Here is a 17,790-nt window from a genome sequence, read left to right as displayed (position 1 = left end):
CTCTGAATATAATGAATGCTAGGGTAAAATTACAACCAATGCAATATTTGAAATTACAGTGTTAAATCACACCAACTAGTCTGGTAATCCAGAGGTACTGAGCTGTCAGAGGTAGGAAATACTGAAGGCAACATGCTCAACTCAGGTGAGGAAGAGGAACAGTTTTCTAGCTTCCTCTGCTAGCTCTGGAGGAAGCGCTGTCCATCTCTCCTACTTCAGGAAGGATGACCACTATGATCCAATTTGACAGAAAAGTAAGAGAGAAAAAATGAAATGACTGTTGGTTATGTAAGTTCCCAGCCCCACTAAAAAGTCACCCAGAGATTCACTTCTATTTAAAGATGGCTTATTCACAATTCAGACACGAGGACAGAACTACTCAGCTTCTCCTAGCCAAGTTATAGCCAACATCAGAACTTCTAACATTCAGATAAAATCTCACTGGGCCTCTGCCTTGAAGCTGGATAGGACGCAATCCCACAGCCTGGATTGTACCTGGGAATTTGTCCTGAAGCAGGCAAGCCAGTGTTTCAGTGGAATATAGGAGAGCAACAGTGGAGGTTAGAACCTGAGCTGGTACCTAGTTACCAAAAGGATGTGAACTACCTCACTGAAATTGGGCTTTTATTAGCCATTCACTCTGATACAGATACAACATACAACTCCTTGATGCTGAAGAGCTATCTGTGACAATGAAACACTTAGTAAATTACACTCAGGCTGCTAACAACCCAGAGAGTAAGGGTATGTCTTCCCTGCACAAGTAACCTGTGCTCTTTTCCCCAGGTTTTAGCCCATATTCTCTTATCCTCTTTTCCACAAAGAAAAACTGATTCATGTTTGGAGGTGCTTTAAGTCCAGGCTAGCTTACTCAGTTTAGCATGGAGATGTGGGAGATAGGACAGAATCTGAGCTCCGCTCTATCATTGGCTGGAACCTGTCCAATTTGCTGTAAGGATGCAGGCTAAAGGCTAAATCATTTGTAGAGCACTACCAAATTCATGGTCCATTTTGGTCTATTTCATGACCATAGGATTTAAATATCAAGTTGAGGGTTTCAGATATTTCCATCTGAATTTTCATGGTGTTATAACCATAGGGGTCCCGACCCAAAAGAAGGTTGGAGGGGGATTACAAAGCGATCACAGGCAGTCACGCTGTTGCCACCATTAATTCTGTGCTGCCTACAGAGCTGGACAGCCAAAGAGGCTGGGGGGGATCATCACTTTGGGGGGGGCAGGGCCAGCCTTATGGGGTGATCACCCAGGACCCCGTGGTCCAGGGAGTGCTGTGGTCCCCCACACACATGCAGCCAGCCCAAGGCTCCTTTGACCACCAAGCACTGGGCCTGGAGCCAGGGAAGGGCAGGACTGAGGGCAAGTGTGCTGGAACCTTCGTAGCACCAGAACCAGCACCAGAACCAGGAGAGGAGTGGGGGCCATGTCCCCCGCTTTTTAACATGGGTGTAGTTTGTGGGACAGGGGACAACACTGCCCCCCAAACCACAAGCCTCGGGCAGCTGTGGAGTGGCACCAGCAGGGGCTGCACTTCACAGCGGGGAAAGGTGATAACTGATCAGCTCCCCTGCCGCAAAGCGAAGCCGGCATTGTTCTATTCCTGCCCAAGGCTTGCAGTTTGGGGGGAGGTAGGAGGGGGCGGGGGGCAATGCCGTGCCCTGCCCTCCCAAACTAAGCCCATGTTAAAAAGTGAAGGGAATGGTCCCCTGGCCTCCCCGGTTCCAGCGTTGTTGGCTGGGGCTGCCCCAGCCAGGATCTCCTATCATGCACTGGCCCGAGTTGCTATTCCTGGCTGGGCAAGGATGGAACTTCTTTCTCTCCTGCAGGGGCCGCTCCCATGGCCAGGTCAGACTCACCTCTGGGAACCACCCCAGCTGCAAGAAGCTCCGCCGATGCTCCCTGTGTAGGGAACACTCCCCCCTGCAGCTGGGGAGCGATGGGGGAAGGAAGCGGAGCAGGGGTGTGGAGCTTCCTGCAGCCCAGGAAGGTTCATGAAGGAGGGTCACACAGGGGAATGCAGAAACAGTGAAGACGTAGTGGGGCTTTGCCGTGGGGATGCTTGTACCCATGCTAGGCTAATCTGGGTGCCATCATCCAGGAGCAGTGAAGACACCCTAAAATAATATCTTGTACTGACAGTGGTCACTATCCACGAGGAGTCTCAGGCACTGCCTGTGACTTAGCCTAGGGAGAGGAAGTAGTCTCTGTAAGTCAGGATTTGCACCAGTGAAGCTAACAGGTTCAAACAGGGGTAAAAGAGACTAGTGACAGAGAAGCTGGAGTACCACAAGGCCAAAAGCCTGAAGGTGCACAGTACCAGATGGAGAAAAATCTGAGATTTAAACTTGGGAGCTGTCCAAACTGAAAACTGAAGCCCTAATGATGTTCTTGGTCCCAAACTAGATGCAGGAGAATGGCAAGAAACCTGTTTTTTTCAGTTCTGAGAATTTCACAAATCCATCTCCCACTGGATCAAGGGCTCATCCACAAAGTGCTAGAGGAAGGCTGTTCTGAAGAAAATCTTGCCTGGACCCAATAATCCAACAGATCCTATGATATGGTAGTTGGAGTTCCACACCAATGACTGTTCCAAGTGCTCTGACATCCGCTCCTCTTGAGGCTTCAAAGGGTGTTGACTCCTGGTGCTCTATCCAGACATAGCCAACTAGCACCCCAATGCTGACAACTGAGGGTGCCAGCCCAAATCAGAGGAGGCCTATGCTTTCCAGGACCCTTAAGATCCTGGAAGTTCAACTTCACTGGGTTCCAGCTGGATCTGACATTAGGATTATTGTCAGAAAATCTCTCTCTTACCATATGACACTTTTGAACTGCCAGACACAGAGATGCTACCATCAACATCTCAAGAACTCTGACCTCAGGTCAGTAGAACACCATCTGGCAGTTCCTCAGAGGGCATCTTTAAGGTAGGATGACATTTCAACCTGGAATTTTGCAACAGGCAGCAGCAGCAGCAGCAGAACCAGCAGTGAGTCCTTTCTATAAGTTCTGAGACTCATCAGCTACCAGAACCCATTATAAGAATAGGATTTTTGAGGACAAAACAATGGAGGGTGGGGGAGGAGAATGCCATCATTTTAGAAAAAGCCCTTTTTTGCAGTCACACTAAATGTGTTGCCTTTAGAAAGAGATTAGGTTTTTAGAAAGCAAGAGACTGCAAGGAAGGGACAAATCTGCCCTAAGCTAGAAAATGCTGATGTCCCTCAAATATATATCTGAAATAAACCCTAGTATATTTGACTAAAAGGCTGAATCACATTAAAGAAGTTCTGAAAGCATGTGCGTATGTGGATAGTTGTGAACTTCTGTGGGTATGTGATGAGTCAGAGGTGAAGTAAGAACCTTCAACTTAACAGGAAGGAGAAAATTTCAGAGAAACAATCAGAAGCTGCATAATAAACACATTGTTAGTTAGCCCAGCCGCATCTCCAGCACTAAAGCAGCTGTCCTTATTCTTGTTCACATTGATGTTCAGTACAAAAGGAAGAGGGTGCATATTATGCCAAACCCTACTATGAAAAGAATACATCACATTTTAAGTTATATTTAAACCTGTCATAACTACTTACTGGTTGCCTACTTTCTGCCATAGTTCTTCAACATGACAGAAACTTTACAGGTATATTTCTCAATTGATCATGCAATGAAATATTAAATACGCCTGCACCTGCTTGTTACTATGCTTAGATACTACAGTGGTGGAAACCAAACTGCAGAACATTAATGTGATACTGTTTTTAATCAACTGTCAGCTCATGGGTCACAATTAAAACTGTATCAAACTCGGCAATGAACAAAACATTGAATCTCAAATCAGTAGGTGAACACCCTATACACCAAATACGAAAGCTTAAATTTTCTGACTTGTTGCAAAAACGTAAACACGTGCAATTTACACTATTTGCTTTCAAGAGGGGGATGACACTTCAGATTGTGAGTGTGTGTAACCACTGCTCTTTTATTCAATTTTGTCACCAATGGAGAAATTACCATAATTCAAATTATGATAATGTAAAACGGAGAGCCACTACAGCCAAGATGGGGGTCCATTGTGCTAGGCACTGTACAAACACATAGTAACGCCAATCACCCAAAAGCTTACAAAGACAACACTCTAGTGAGAGGAGAAACAGAGGCAAAGAGATGCCCAGTCTCATACAGCTGATCTGTGGTAGAGCCAAGATTCCTGACTACCAGTCTACTGCCCTATCCAGTGGGTCACACTGGCTTTCATAAAACTTACAACTATTTTGATGTTAAGTGCCATCATACATAATTATATAATTCAGATTTGCACTAAAACTAACCATCATTCTACATTCTAATATACCAGATAATTCCCAATCCCTGTATCTGTATTAAATTAAGACATTAAAAAGCTACAGAAGTAGTTGGAGTATATGTATCTTATCACAACAGTATGTGCAGAGAAAGAAAACAATTACCTTCACTAGCTCAGAGACAGAATTATTCTGACCCAAGATTCAAATATAGCATCTGTTTGATGGCAACAGGTAACAACTAATTTTCCAGAACAAGGATAACACATTTCAGTAACAAGTAATCACACTTTCAAGTCAAGCAAGCAAACCTGGATAAATATAAGTTGGCAGTTTTTGTATCTAAAAGTCAATGAGAGGCTAGCAAGAATCTTCTGGAAGAGAAGTCCAGCTCCCATTCAGGCATGTGATCTATATTACCAACATATCTAGGACAAGCATGCCCTAACCAGTACAGAAATTTTATGACAAGGAACAATGATTGAGGACTGCCCAGCTACTACCCTCTCTTCATTCAATTCATTTTTAGGACATGTCTGTAATGATGCTCACAAATAGCGAGTCCATCAATTTTTAAAAACTGAGCATTTAGCTATGCTCCCAATTAAACTCAATAAGCAGCTGTTGCCCATGTCATTTTTCTTCCCTATTAGTTATCTTCAATCTAAAGTGCTAAAACTCTGAAGTTAAATTTGGATCTTTGGGGGAAAGGCTTGTCTTTTTAGTTGTTCTGGAAAGCACCTAGCAGGGTTTTTTATGTTTTTGAGAACTACACAAATTCTCTCTCCAGAGATAAACAAGGCAAGCTAGTTAAAATGGTTCTAAACACCATTACATAAGTAGTATGTGAAATTATGCTTTTCATTCACAAATTTCAAAGTGCTTTACAAAGGTGGTTAAGTATCACTAACCTGAGAGCTTTAAAACCTACTTGGTTTGGGTGAGCAGACTGCCTGAACTGTCAAGTTAAAAGGAGACCTAACCAGCAATTTCTGCAGAACTTTTTAATTTAAACAGTAAGTGTCTAGACCTACTAGCTACAGAAATCACCTCTGAAAAAGCCAAAACACATGTACTGTTTTCATGAATCTTCAGACAGCCAGCTCCAGTGCTGCTGCTGTCCCTGGCTTATCCAAGCAGCAGTAGAGTGAAATTTAAAACATTCTGGTCAGATTTATTGCAGCTATTCAGAAACCTATGTGAGGGGTGCTGTAAAACTATCAATTGTACACTACTGTTGTTTGAGAATGCAAGTTTTGTAGCGAGTCATAGTGGAAGAGGAACCAAGCAGAGGATTTTCTGGGGAAGAAGTGGTGAAAACATTACCCCACCCCCTGCACCCAAACAGTCTCTGTGGAAAGGGTACAGAAACAGAAACCCACTTGCAACAGCCAGGATGCTCTGGAGGTGGTGATGAGACAGGAAGCTTCTTCCTCGGCAGCGAGAGCAGAAGGAGCTTCAAGTTTATCTGATAACTACTTGCAAGAAGCTGATACAACATATGACATCCCCAGTCAGGGTCCAGGAATGAGACCCAATAACCTCTCATTTTCCAAAAGCTGGGAATCACAAAGAGGGGCCTGCTGACCTTGGACCTTGCTGAACCCCCAACTTCATAGCTAAATCTGGGTAGCAGGTGTGAAATTTTGAAGGCCTGCTTATCTCCTCATTTTGTAGCTAGGAAAACAGAAAAGAAATGACTTGTCTAAGGATAGTGCAGATCAGATGCAGAGCTGGGAACAGAACCAATGGATCCAAACACCCAGTACCACACTCTACCCTCTAGACAAGTGAACTTGAATACAGCCAGTAAAATGCAGACCAATAACCAATTAAGCTAACATAACTGACTTTCAAATCAATCTTGCAGATTTCATTCTTGATCAATTTAAAGCCTTGAAGTACAAGGCCAGTTCTCTTACAACACAATAATCCAAGTCCCAAAAGAGCTAGTTCACTATCTGAACTAACATCATTTTAATGCCAAAACATTTAACACTTCATACTTTCATCAAAATGCATGATGCAAATATTAAGCATAGTTTCTTTTCATCCTACACAACAGCGATGCAAAGAACCCACCCCTAAACATGGCATGGTAATATTTTCCAGGCTCCGCTGGGCAACTGCAGACTTGTATTTAAGAGGCACTTAGTGTTTTCTTGGAAATATTCTATCTAGTTAACATGAGAGAGGTTCAAAGGAATATATAGCAAGACATTATTCTTTTTGAACCTCCTTAATGGTCCAACTGGTGTCTGTTTTTTTCCTCTTTATGAAAGCAGTGAAATTGATCATTGTAATTAAATTTCTGGAACAATCTCTTCAAGGGAAAGCATTACAACCATCTCTGACAATTTGATTCTACCCTGCTTGAACTGCCAACAACATTTGTTAAGTGCCAGTGATTGTCTCAGCCCCATACAAGTCACAAACACCTGTAGTTATTTGATTTTATACCTTGAGGAGTTATAAAATACCTTGGAAGGACAGCTATCATCTGATTGGCTAAAGTCTCTTCCAAGCCAATCATTTCCTAACTATAAATCATCTACCTGTTCAACCACTACAGCTCAAAACATTTAAGTGATTTTACAATATGGCATTGGTAGAAATTGCTTTAGATTAGTTTGAAGTACTTAAATACAACTTTCCCAGCCGAGTCCACAGATGTCAGAGCTGCTAATGACAGAGAGGATCTTAGGCAAATCTTGTTTAGTAGCCAGACACCTCCCCCATCTCTCTCAGTTCCTTCCATTTCCATTCTCCTGCTATCCTCCTCCTTTTCTCCTCACCTGTACATTTTGGTCAGACCAATCAGTTTACGAAGTGCTTCTTGGGTCCCAGCCCAAGACTCCACCATTAGTAATTTCTCTCATGCCACTACTAGGCCAGACCCTTTCAGACTAATGTAGCTGAACAGTGGCATCATAATAAATCATTTGATTTTTTTAAAATAAGCCCTTTAAAACAGTGCTGCTGTAACAGAGCTAGGAAACTTGTTCTGAAAACCACCATTTACCTTCATTGTGGTGACAGCAAAGACACCTCAATTAATAATCTGCTAATCAGCAAGCATATAGGGGCACTGGAAGCTCAGGCCAACACTCAGACAACATTTCAGGAGTTGACATTTCAACCCAAAAAGAATTTGAGAAAAGTGAAGGAAGAAAAAACAGGACAGGAGAAGATAAGTACTGAACTAAAAGCCCTCTATGGTGTAAGTTAGAGACCCAGTTAGACACAATACGCACGCACGCACACAGAGTCATATCCAAATCCAAATTCTCTCTCTTACATACATGGCTCGTGTATCTTGCTCACATGTTCAGGGTCTAACTAATCACTAGATACAGGTCAAGAAGGAATTTCCCCCAGATCAGATTGGCAAGGACTTTGCAGGGTTTCCACCTTCCCCTTTAGTATGGGAAACAGATCGCCTGCTGGGATCATCTAGGCACATCTCACCTAATCAGTTTCCTGCCATGGCAAGGACTTTGGTGACACCTCTGTCTCTCCTGTTCTCTGCCTGTGGCATACAATAGTTTAGTCTCCTAAGGACTAATGCTTAATTTATCTGAACTAATTGGGCTCAACACAGGGGTATTCGGGTGAAATATAATGGCTTTCGATATGCAGGATGTCAGAATAGAGGATCTAATGGGCCCTTCTGGCCTTAAACTCTATAGCCTTGTTGTGAGCAGGCCTGGGAGGGGTGGGAAGGAGCAGAAAGGAAAAAGATAAATAAAAATTGGAAATTAAAAAGAAGAAAACAAGCCAGAAGACAGAAAGTGACATCAACGGACAAAACAGAGATGGTGGCAACTGTGTGGAGATGTAGCATAAATGAACTTGGATGCTGATCCACCAAGGAATTCTCTAACAAAGAAAACCATTAAGGGAATGCTGCAGTATTTGGTTTGCTTACAGGAGACTGTTACCGAAAAAGAAATCAAATAGACAACTATTTACCAGAAATATTCTGTTAGAAAAGTCCTTACACCAACTAAGTTTGGACAAAACTTTACTAAAAATTCTGTTAATACTTTTTTGTAAAACTTGTTAAAATGATACAAAGAAGCCAAATATGTACTGTCCTTCCAAAACAGGGATGACCTCCAGTTTTAGAAAGCAACTCCAGAAAAATTAACCCCACAAAAATGTGTTACTATCAGACCTATTTGCAAGACTTTAAAACAAACAGGATAGTGAGAAACATAGGTTGAAGTTAGTTTCAGGCCTAAATTTTCACTTCTATTTACACAAACAAAATTCAGCATACACTGGCAGCATGATACATCTATGGTAGTCTATTTTTTAAAAAAAACCTGCATATTGTGCAGCCACAGATATATAGTGAGCACACCAAAATCACTCATGGTAAGGAAGTAACTATACATAAAATCTTTTAAAAACTCAATATATTTGTTTCCATAAAGACAGAAGCAATTGCATTACTAATTAAGTTTAACTGAATATGAAGGTCCTTCTAAAAGCAGACCATAGTATCTGAAAGGAAGAGAATTTTTGAGTGGAAGGGATTACAATTTTAAAAGCAGAACTAAAGTGAAATAATGTGAATATATTGGCTCATTTAAGTCTACTTCTGTCTTATTTATGCACTAGTTTTTGGAGTGATTGCAAGACGGTGTGGCATGAAATTGTTATACCAGTGTGATTTTGCCAGTACTATTAGGCAGCCATCCCAAACTCACCTGCGGCTATGTTGCTGTAGTGGGTGTTTTCCACTGCTGCAGTAATTCACACTGAAAAACGGTAGTCACATCTATACTGGGGGTTAGAGCAGTCTAGCTATAGGGCGCAACGTTTTTCACAGCCCTGAGCGATGTAACTAGATCCACCGGTGCAGATCAGGCCTAGATACGCCAAGCCCTGAAAGCTTTCACCGCAGTGCTACCAACTGCAGGTGCCCCCCAAGCCACAGCAGGCAGGTGAGCCGACAGCGGACCCCACGTCGAGCCACTGCCCCCGGGCCACCTCGCCCCACGCACGGGGGTGAGTTCATTCACTCACACACCGGCGCGGCCGGCGCCCACGGCGTTTCACAGCGAAGAAGGGGAGGAGGGGTTCCTGGAGCCCGGCGGCGGATGCCCGAGCCCGGGGTCTCCGTCCCACCGGCTCTGCGCCGAGCCAAGCGCTGCCTCGTCCAGGGCCCCTGCCCACGCCTGAGCGAGCAGCAACAAGGAAGCGGCGGAGAGAGAGAGGGAGGCGCCGCCCGCCGAGCCGGCCCGCGGGCTGGGATTCCGCACCGCGGCAGGTGGGAGCCGCCCAGCCGCCGGCAGGTCCGGGCGAGGCGGACACGCGCCGCCACCGGGCTGAGGGAGGAAGCTGCCGCTCTCCCGCCCCCTCAGCCGCTCCCCACCTCGGCGCGCAGCGGGTGCTGAACTCACCGGCAGCGGACGGGGCTGCCCGCTGCTCCGCGGCGCCTCCGGAAAGGAGCCGCCGGTCGCCGAGGGGGCTGCGGGACAGGGCGCGGCCGCCGCACTGAGGCTCCTGCAATGGCGGCAGCGGGACCCACCGAGGCGGCGGCAGCCGGAGGGGGAAGCGGAACCACCGCGCCGCGCGTGGCCACAGCCTGCCCAGGACGGGGAAAGGGGTGGGGCCGCCCTTCGCGCAGAGGTTCACGCGCAGGGCGCGGGAACTACAGTTCCCATGATGCATCGGTGAGGCGGGGAGCGCTCTCAAAGAGAACTACAGTTCCCATGATGCATCAGCGCGGCCGGCTTGGCCCGGAGAGAGGCAGCCGAAGTGCGCGGAGCCTGCTGGGGAGCGTAGTCCTAGTTAACCAGCACCTGCCCGACCTTGATTCTCCGGTCACCAGCCATACGTCGTTTGTCTTAAACACTGACCGGGGGAGGGGGGGGAAGCGCTGTGCTGTGCCCTCCCATGCGTCCAAATTTCTACAGCGCCGAGCACAACTGCACTAAACCCAGGGCCTCTGCTTGTTCCTGTATAAGGTGGAGTCACAGGCATGAAATTACACCAAATGGGTTACAGGAGGAAAAATAAAATGAGGCCTGTCTCAGCAGCTGTTAAAAAAACGCTTCTACCCCTATCCCCACTGTTAGGATTCACTTACCACAGTGGTATTATTTTCCTCATTTAAAAGAAAACAAAAAAAAAAAGGATTTTTTCCCCAATGGGCGATAGAATACGTGCATCAGCCAGACTAAAATTGCAGGCTTTTTAATTTCTCATGGGCACATGGGCTCTGGAAAAGCCTGAACTCCTCTGCTTCTCTGAGGTGACACCTATACAGCAATTCTGTCCCCTATTTGGGGCAAAAACACTCTTTTAAAAATAATACTATCCTCTCCTGGTGCAATCTCCTTTTTCTTTGATTCTGTTACTTTCAAAGGGCAACCCCAACAGCCAGGACATTAAAATGCTGCTTCACCCACAAAAGTCTTGTGGGCCTGAAATATTCTCCAGAAGACTGAGAGGCAGTGACATGCAAGTCTCTGGTTCTTCGCCTACAGTCCCTACCGATGGTGGTTATTTGTGAAATAAGTTACTTGAAAATGGCAAAATTCCCTGAGTAATGTATTTCCTGAGTAGTAGTGACTGATGTCTATGCCCTCCTTCTGTCAGTGGTGCGCATCCTCACTAGGAACGCTTCCACTGACTGGAGAGAGAGTGCGGGATGGTTGCAAGCCAGGGCTCCCAGCTCTGGACAGCTCCTCGCAGGGAGACCAGCTTCCCCCAGGCTTCTTGCATCCCTGCTCTCCAGTGGGAGCAGCTACCCAGGTTTCTCTGCTCCCTGAGTGGGGAGCCAGGATGGGGCACAGCCAGGCTCTAGCTGGAATCCACCACTAACCCCATGCTTTTTTTTTTTTTGTCAATTTCATGGCTCCATGCTACCTTAGAAGCTGTAGTGTGGACACTGACATACTTAGGTTGACATAAGCTACCTTATGTCAACCTAACTGTAGTGTAGACCAGGGCTTAGCGTGTTAATAAAAAATGTATTTACCATGATTGGGGGAGAGGATTTCCTGTTTCTTTCTTGAAATAGGAGACAGTGGACACAAATTGAAACCCACATCATCTCTTTGAAATAGAATAAACTCACATTTTCTTGTGTGTTTGCGACTAAGTTATGAAAGGATGTCTGGGAGCACCAGGTGGCTGCATCTCACATCCCTACAAACATACTTTACTCATCCTGCCTCTTGCCCTTAAAGTGCTTGTGTGAGGAGGAACTAATTCTTGAATCAACACAACTGAAGACAAATTAACCGTGTTTGGGTAGTGTTCTACATTCCTCAGGCACCATCAGTCTCTGCAGCTCATAACCTACGCTGCTTTTTCCCCTCTAAACACACTGATAGTTAGGGGGAACAAATGGCAGCAGCTTGCACTATGACCATCCTCCACCATTCATGGTGTGAACCACTCTTCAAACAGAGGTGTGCCAGTAGAAGCAGCAATAAGAGCACCTATAGAAGCACTGGGGATGGACACGTGTGGACCTACCCACATCTAAAAGCCTCTCTCAGCCTAAGGGGAGAAAGCACCGGACCCAAGCATCAACTAAGCACTGAGGACAACAAATTAAACAACAGGGTTGGGAGTGAGGTTCAAAATCAGGAATCCAGAGGGGGAAATGGAGCAGAGAACCCCAGACAGTGCCCACTGCTCCTCAAAGATATCCAAGGGGCCCGTGGACACTGTCCAGAGGATCTCTGCCCACAGACATGACTTAAGGGAGAATCCAAAGTAGGCCCCATAGTCACAGAACACCCTCTACCCTGTCCAGCATCCCACCTTGGTGTGTGTGGGTATTGTACAATGGCATTGTTTGAGCACCAGAAGGAGGTTGATGGGGTAGTCTTGCAACTTTATGGGGCCAAAGATAAGGTGTGCCTAAATAAAGAGACGTGAGGAAAAGTGCAGCCAGAACTGAAGGAGGAGGTTCTGAAGCAGTAAAAGTAGTTGAGACAGCAGCAGGCTTGCCTCCATGGCTTCTGCCCATGACAGATTTAATGTTTCAGTTGACCTCTCAGGTAATCCATATGTCCTGCCCTTTCCCTTCTGCTAAGCTCTCCATTCAGCCCTGGTTCCATGCAGCAGCTGATTTTCCTTCAAAGTCAGAAACACTATCTTCTCCCACCCATTAGGTTGCTTGTTTCCACAAAGCCTTGCGGATGTAGTAGACTTTAAGACCTACCCACAAAATCAGGTGCCATCTATTAAACTTTCCAACTTCTCTGTTGCACTCAGCTGCTTTCTCGACTCCTCTACACCCCCACACCTTTCTTTTAACAGAATAGGCCTTGCTTACACGGCAAGGGAAACTGACCAGCATTGCTATTCCAGAATCACTCCACGTGTGCACACTAATTCTAGAATAAAATGACCACTTGGAAGAGAAAATTACAGAAGCAGAGATTATGGCCTTGTCCACATGGGGAGTTATTTTGAAATAATTTTACAGAAGAGTTTATTCTGTCATAAGTAAGCCAGTCAATTTCCCCTCTGTAGATGAGTTGTTCCTGCGTTGAGCAGGGCATTGGAGTAGATGACCTCCTGAGGTCCCTTCCATCCCTAATCTTCTATGATTCTATGAGGCCATAGTCTCAGCTTCTCTACTCTTATCTTCCTTATTACTCTCTACTCTTGTCTTCCCTTTTATGCTGCTTTGTCTGTCCCTCTAATTCCCTTTACTTCCCCTCCAGCCATGTTTGCTACCTTTCACTCCTGCCCTGTTCAGCACATTTCGAGAAAATTCTGTAAGCAGCCTCCTAAATTTTGTTCATATTTCCTTCAGATGTGCTTTCTTCATCTTTAAAATGATTTCACTTCTCTCCACTTGAGTTTTGTGCCTCCAACCCTAGTTGATTCTTCTTCACCTTCAGATCCCCTCAGCCTCATACAGCTTATTCTCTTCCCAGTTTTTTAAAAGCAAAATTGAGTCAGAGTTTAAGGCCATAAAGGACCATCATGCTCATCTAGTCCAGGGGTATGCAGAGATCTTCCAGGGGGTACATCAACTCATCTAGATAGTTGCCTAGTTTTACAACAGGCTACATGCAAAGTACTAAGTGAAGTCAGTACAAACTGAAATTACATATGATTGGTTTATACCGCTCTATATATTATACACTGAAATGTAAGTACAATATTTATATCCCAATTGATTTCTTGTATAATTATATGATAAAAATGAGAAAGTACACAATTTTTCAGTAATAGTGTGCTGAGACACTTTTGTATTTTATGTCTGATTTTGTAAGCAAAAAGTTTTAAATGAGGTGAAACTTGGGGGCATGCAAGACAAATCAGACTCCTGAAAGGGATATAGTATTGAAAATTGAGAGCCACTGATCTAGTCAGACCACCTGCACATCCCAGACTGCAGATCCTCACACACCCACTCCTGTAATAGACCCATAACCACTGGCTGAGTTACTGAAGTCCTCAAATCATGATTTAAAGACTTCAAGTTACACAGAATCAACCATTTACACTAGTTCAAATCAGCAAGTGACATGCTACAGAGGAAGGTAGAATAATCCCAGGGGCTCTGCCAATCTGACCTGTGGGAAAATTCATTGCTGACCCCACATATGACAATCAGTTAGACCCTGGCCATGTAGGTGAGTCTCACCAGCCAGACACCTGGGAAAGAGTTCTCTGTACTAATTCAGAGCCCTCCCCATCTAGTATTCTATCTCTGGCCATTGGAGATATTTGCTAAAAGAAGTCACAAATAGGCCATACACCATAATAGGCACTCTCATCATACCATCCTGTCAATAAACTTACCAAACTCAGTCTTGAAACAAGTTAGTTTTTGGCCCCACTATTCCCCTTCGAAGTCTGTTCCAGAACTTCACTCCTCTGGTAGTTGGAAACCTTTGTCTAACTTCTAGCTTAACTTTATTGATGAACAGTTTATATCCATTTGTGCTTGTGCCAAGTTTGGTGCTTAACTTAAATAACTCTTCTCCCTCCCTGGTGTTTACAGAAAGCAATCCTATCTCCTCTCTGCTTTCTTTTAGTTAAGTTACACAAGCCAAGCCCCTTAAGTCTCCTCTTGTAAGGTAGGTTCTCCATTCCTCTGATCATCCCAGTAGCTATTCTCTGTACCTATTCTAGTTTGAATTCATCTTACTTAAACATAGATGATCAGAACTACACACAGTATTCCAGATAAGGTCTCACCAGTGCTTTATATAATGCTAACAACACTTCCCTAGCTCTACTGGAAATACCTTTCCTGATGCGGCTGTGAAAAAAGCTAATGCAGTCCTAAAATGCATAACATTGGTGGCTCAGTCATCCTTTGATCAACCAATACATCCAGGTCTTTCTCCTCCGTCACTTCCAACTGATACGTCCGTAGTTTATAGCAATAATTCTTGTTGTTACTCCCTAAGCACATGACTTTATACCATTAAATTTCATCCCATTTCTATTACTCCAGTTTTCAAGGTCATCCAACGCTTCTTGTACGACATTCCAGTCCTCCTCTGTATTGGCAATCCCTCCCAACTGTATTTAATCCGCACATTTTATTAGCATACTCCCACTTTTATGCCAAGGTCATTAATGAAAATGTCAAAAAAAGATTGGTCCCAAGACCGATCACTGAGGAACTCCACTAGTAACCTCCCTCCAACCTGACAGTTCACCTTGCAATATAATCCGCTGTAGTTTCCCCTTTAACCAGTTCTTTACCAAGTTTCTGATTCTCACATTAATCCCCATCCTCTCCAATTTAACTAATAATTTCCCAAGTGGAACTGTATGAAATGCCTTACCCAAATCCAGGCAGATTAGATCTACTGCATTTCCTTTGTTTAGAAAATTGGTTATCTTCTCAACAACAACAACAAAAAAAGATCAGGTTGGTCTGGCACAATCTACCTTTTTGTAAAACCATGTAAAACCAATTACTGTTTACCTCTATGTCCTTAATTACTTTCTCTTTCAAAATTTGTTCTAAGACCTTGCATACAATTGAAGTCAGGCTTGTAGTCTCCCGCATCACTTTTTCTTTCTTAAATACAGGTGCTATATTGGCAATTCTCCAGTCACGGGGTACAATCCCCAGGTTTACAAATTTATTAAAAATCCTTCCAATTAGCCTTGCAATTTCATTCGCCACTTCCTCTAATATTCTTGGATGGAGATTATCTGGCCCCCTGCCGGTTTGGTCTTATTAAGTTGTTTGAGTTTGATTTTCACCTCAGATGTGATCATTTCAATTTCCATATCCTCGTTCTTATTAGCCATGTCCCCAAGCTCCTCATTACTCTTCTTATAAACTGAGGCAAAGTATTTGTTTATGTGTTGGGCCACGCCTATATCATCTTTAAACTCCACCCCATCCTCAGTGCTTAGTGACCCCACTTTACTTGTTTTTTTATTTATACAGCTAAAGAATCTTTTACTATTAGGTTTAATTTCCTTTCATTTAGTCTTATCTCCTGTATATCACAGCTACCAACACCACTGACTGCACCAACAAGACCGAAGTATTGCAGTCTACAGGAGACTAAACAATTATGTGCCACAAACAGAAAATAGGAGGGATGAGGTGCACCAGTGCCCAAGGCTCCTGCAATGGTAGAGAAATGATTAAGAGAGAGAGAGACCCCGATGAGTCTGGCAAACGACCTGCATCCAAGTTGCAGAGGAAGGCACATTTTAAAACAAAACAAAACACCAGGGTCACTGCCAATCTGACCTGGGGAAAAATTCCTTCGCAACCCTACATATGATGATCTGTAGGAATCTGAGCATGTGAGCAAGAACCAGTCAGCCAAGCACTTGAGAAAGAGAATGCTGGGTACCACCTCAGAGCACCAGCCCATCCTGTCTAGTGGCCCATTGCCAGCAGTGGCCATCTCTAATGCTTCAGAAAAAGGAGATTAAAAAAACCAATACATTTTTTGGGCGAGGGGGAGAGGTCAGATCAGGGCCACAGGTCAGTTTGCTTGTGTGTCAGAATAGCTCAAAAGCAATTGGTAGATGTAAGAGTGCATTCAGGCCAATTTACTTGCTATTAGGATAGATGAAAGTAATTGTTGAATGTATAAATATGTATTCAGATGTTGAAAATTCACGAAATCTAATGGGTCCTTACTTGTGTTGTTCTTGCTTATCTATTCCTGTTATAATGTAGCAGCAAACATTTACATTTGTGTATAACCCTGTAACTAAATTACCCATCAAAGAAATCTTGTGAAATACTCATGAAGAACTTTAACATAAAATGCTACTTTCAAAGCAAGTGATCATTGTGTGTGATATTTGAGGTCAAGGACTCTGAGTGCATTCCTCACTATCTGTAATCAAAAGAAAAGCCTGCATTGTGAGACGAAGATATAAATATAGATTCAAAGAAAGATCCTATATCTTTGGACTGCCCCTCCATACTCACGACTGAGCCCAAGATATGACTGGGGCCTAGATAGTACAGTGATTGGCACACATCAGACCTTTATGTAGGCAGACACTGCATTTAGCAACAATGGGTAGGAACAATAGTGTGTCTACAAAGGGAAAATAAGGAAGCATTTCACTTGGAGTCCGAATGTCACCATTATTAGTGTTGTCCTGGCCAGTAAACTTAGTTAAAGCTTCTAAAGATTAAGCCTGCTAGTCCCTCTGCAACAAAATTCCTCTCTACCAGAAATTCAGGAATAGACACCATCATTGCAATTTATCAGAGCAGAAGTGTCCATCAGTGATAGCAGAAGATTATCTCTCTCTCAGATTAACTTGTTGAAATAATTAACACAAACGTTAGTGAAGATAAATAAAATGCTAAGCAATTTATCCTACCCTGTTCTACATTTGCACTACATTGACCAGGCACAAACAAAACTAATCAGTGCACTGACACTATCCTCACTACTAGGCATGATCAGAGCTCATTTTTAAAGTAGATTATTTGATTATGAACAACAGTATGCTTGGCTCTATGCTATTCATACAGATACAGACCATTTCTCCTATTCCAATTTACCACTGTGGACTTTGTATTCCATTCTTATGGTGACCTCTGCAAATTTCTAAGCCACTCACTCGTTAAATTTTACCATTAGCAGTATTCATTTGTTCCATGGAAATTCTGTTTTCTTTCAGTAGGTAATAATATCAGGTGAGCTAATCACCTTAAACAATTCACACTGGGCTTTATCCAAATGTCTTGGATGTTAATATAATCTTGAACAAGGGAAGGAACATCAAAAGAGGACTACCTGACAGAGGTGGGTGGCCATTTGTGATGGCATGGTTCCAAGAGTCAGCCTGCAGTATAAAGCATGTGTCTGGACATAAAAGACGGCACAAAAACAAACTCAAATTTAGAAGTTAAAACAAAAAAACAATCCAAGGACAAGTTAAACAATAGACGCTCACAGCTGATCTCATCAGGGCACAGCTGCTCAGATGTGGTTAAATAAGTAACAAATAAAGTCTATGCGCAATTGTGGGTT

General features: G+C 43.8%; 1 protein-coding gene across 2 annotated transcripts in view; it reads right to left on the bottom strand.

Annotated features, from left to right (window-relative positions):
• PAK2 (p21 (RAC1) activated kinase 2) overlaps positions 1–9,959 on the bottom strand; it is a 68,849-nt gene extending 58,890 nt beyond the window's left edge. The window contains exons 1-2 of one of the 2 annotated variants that reach the window (XM_067538697.1): positions 9,730–9,959; positions 9,034–9,084 (exon numbers count right to left, since the gene is read on the bottom strand). The gene's annotated coding sequence lies outside the window, so the exon portion shown is untranslated. The remainder of the gene's footprint in view (positions 1–9,033; positions 9,085–9,729) is intronic. The other variant, XM_067538696.1, reaches the window with a different exon arrangement.
• Between the last annotated feature and the right edge of the window lie 7,831 nt (positions 9,960–17,790).

This window comes from Emydura macquarii, unplaced genomic scaffold (assembly GCF_026122565.2).
Source record: "Emydura macquarii macquarii isolate MOO-44397 ecotype Brisbane River unplaced genomic scaffold, CSIRO-AGI_Emac_v2 contig_499, whole genome shotgun sequence".
NCBI lineage: Eukaryota > Metazoa > Chordata > Testudines > Chelidae > Emydura > Emydura macquarii.
Note: the sequence above shows the minus strand (reverse complement) of the source record. Positions and strands in the feature narration are given on the sequence as shown.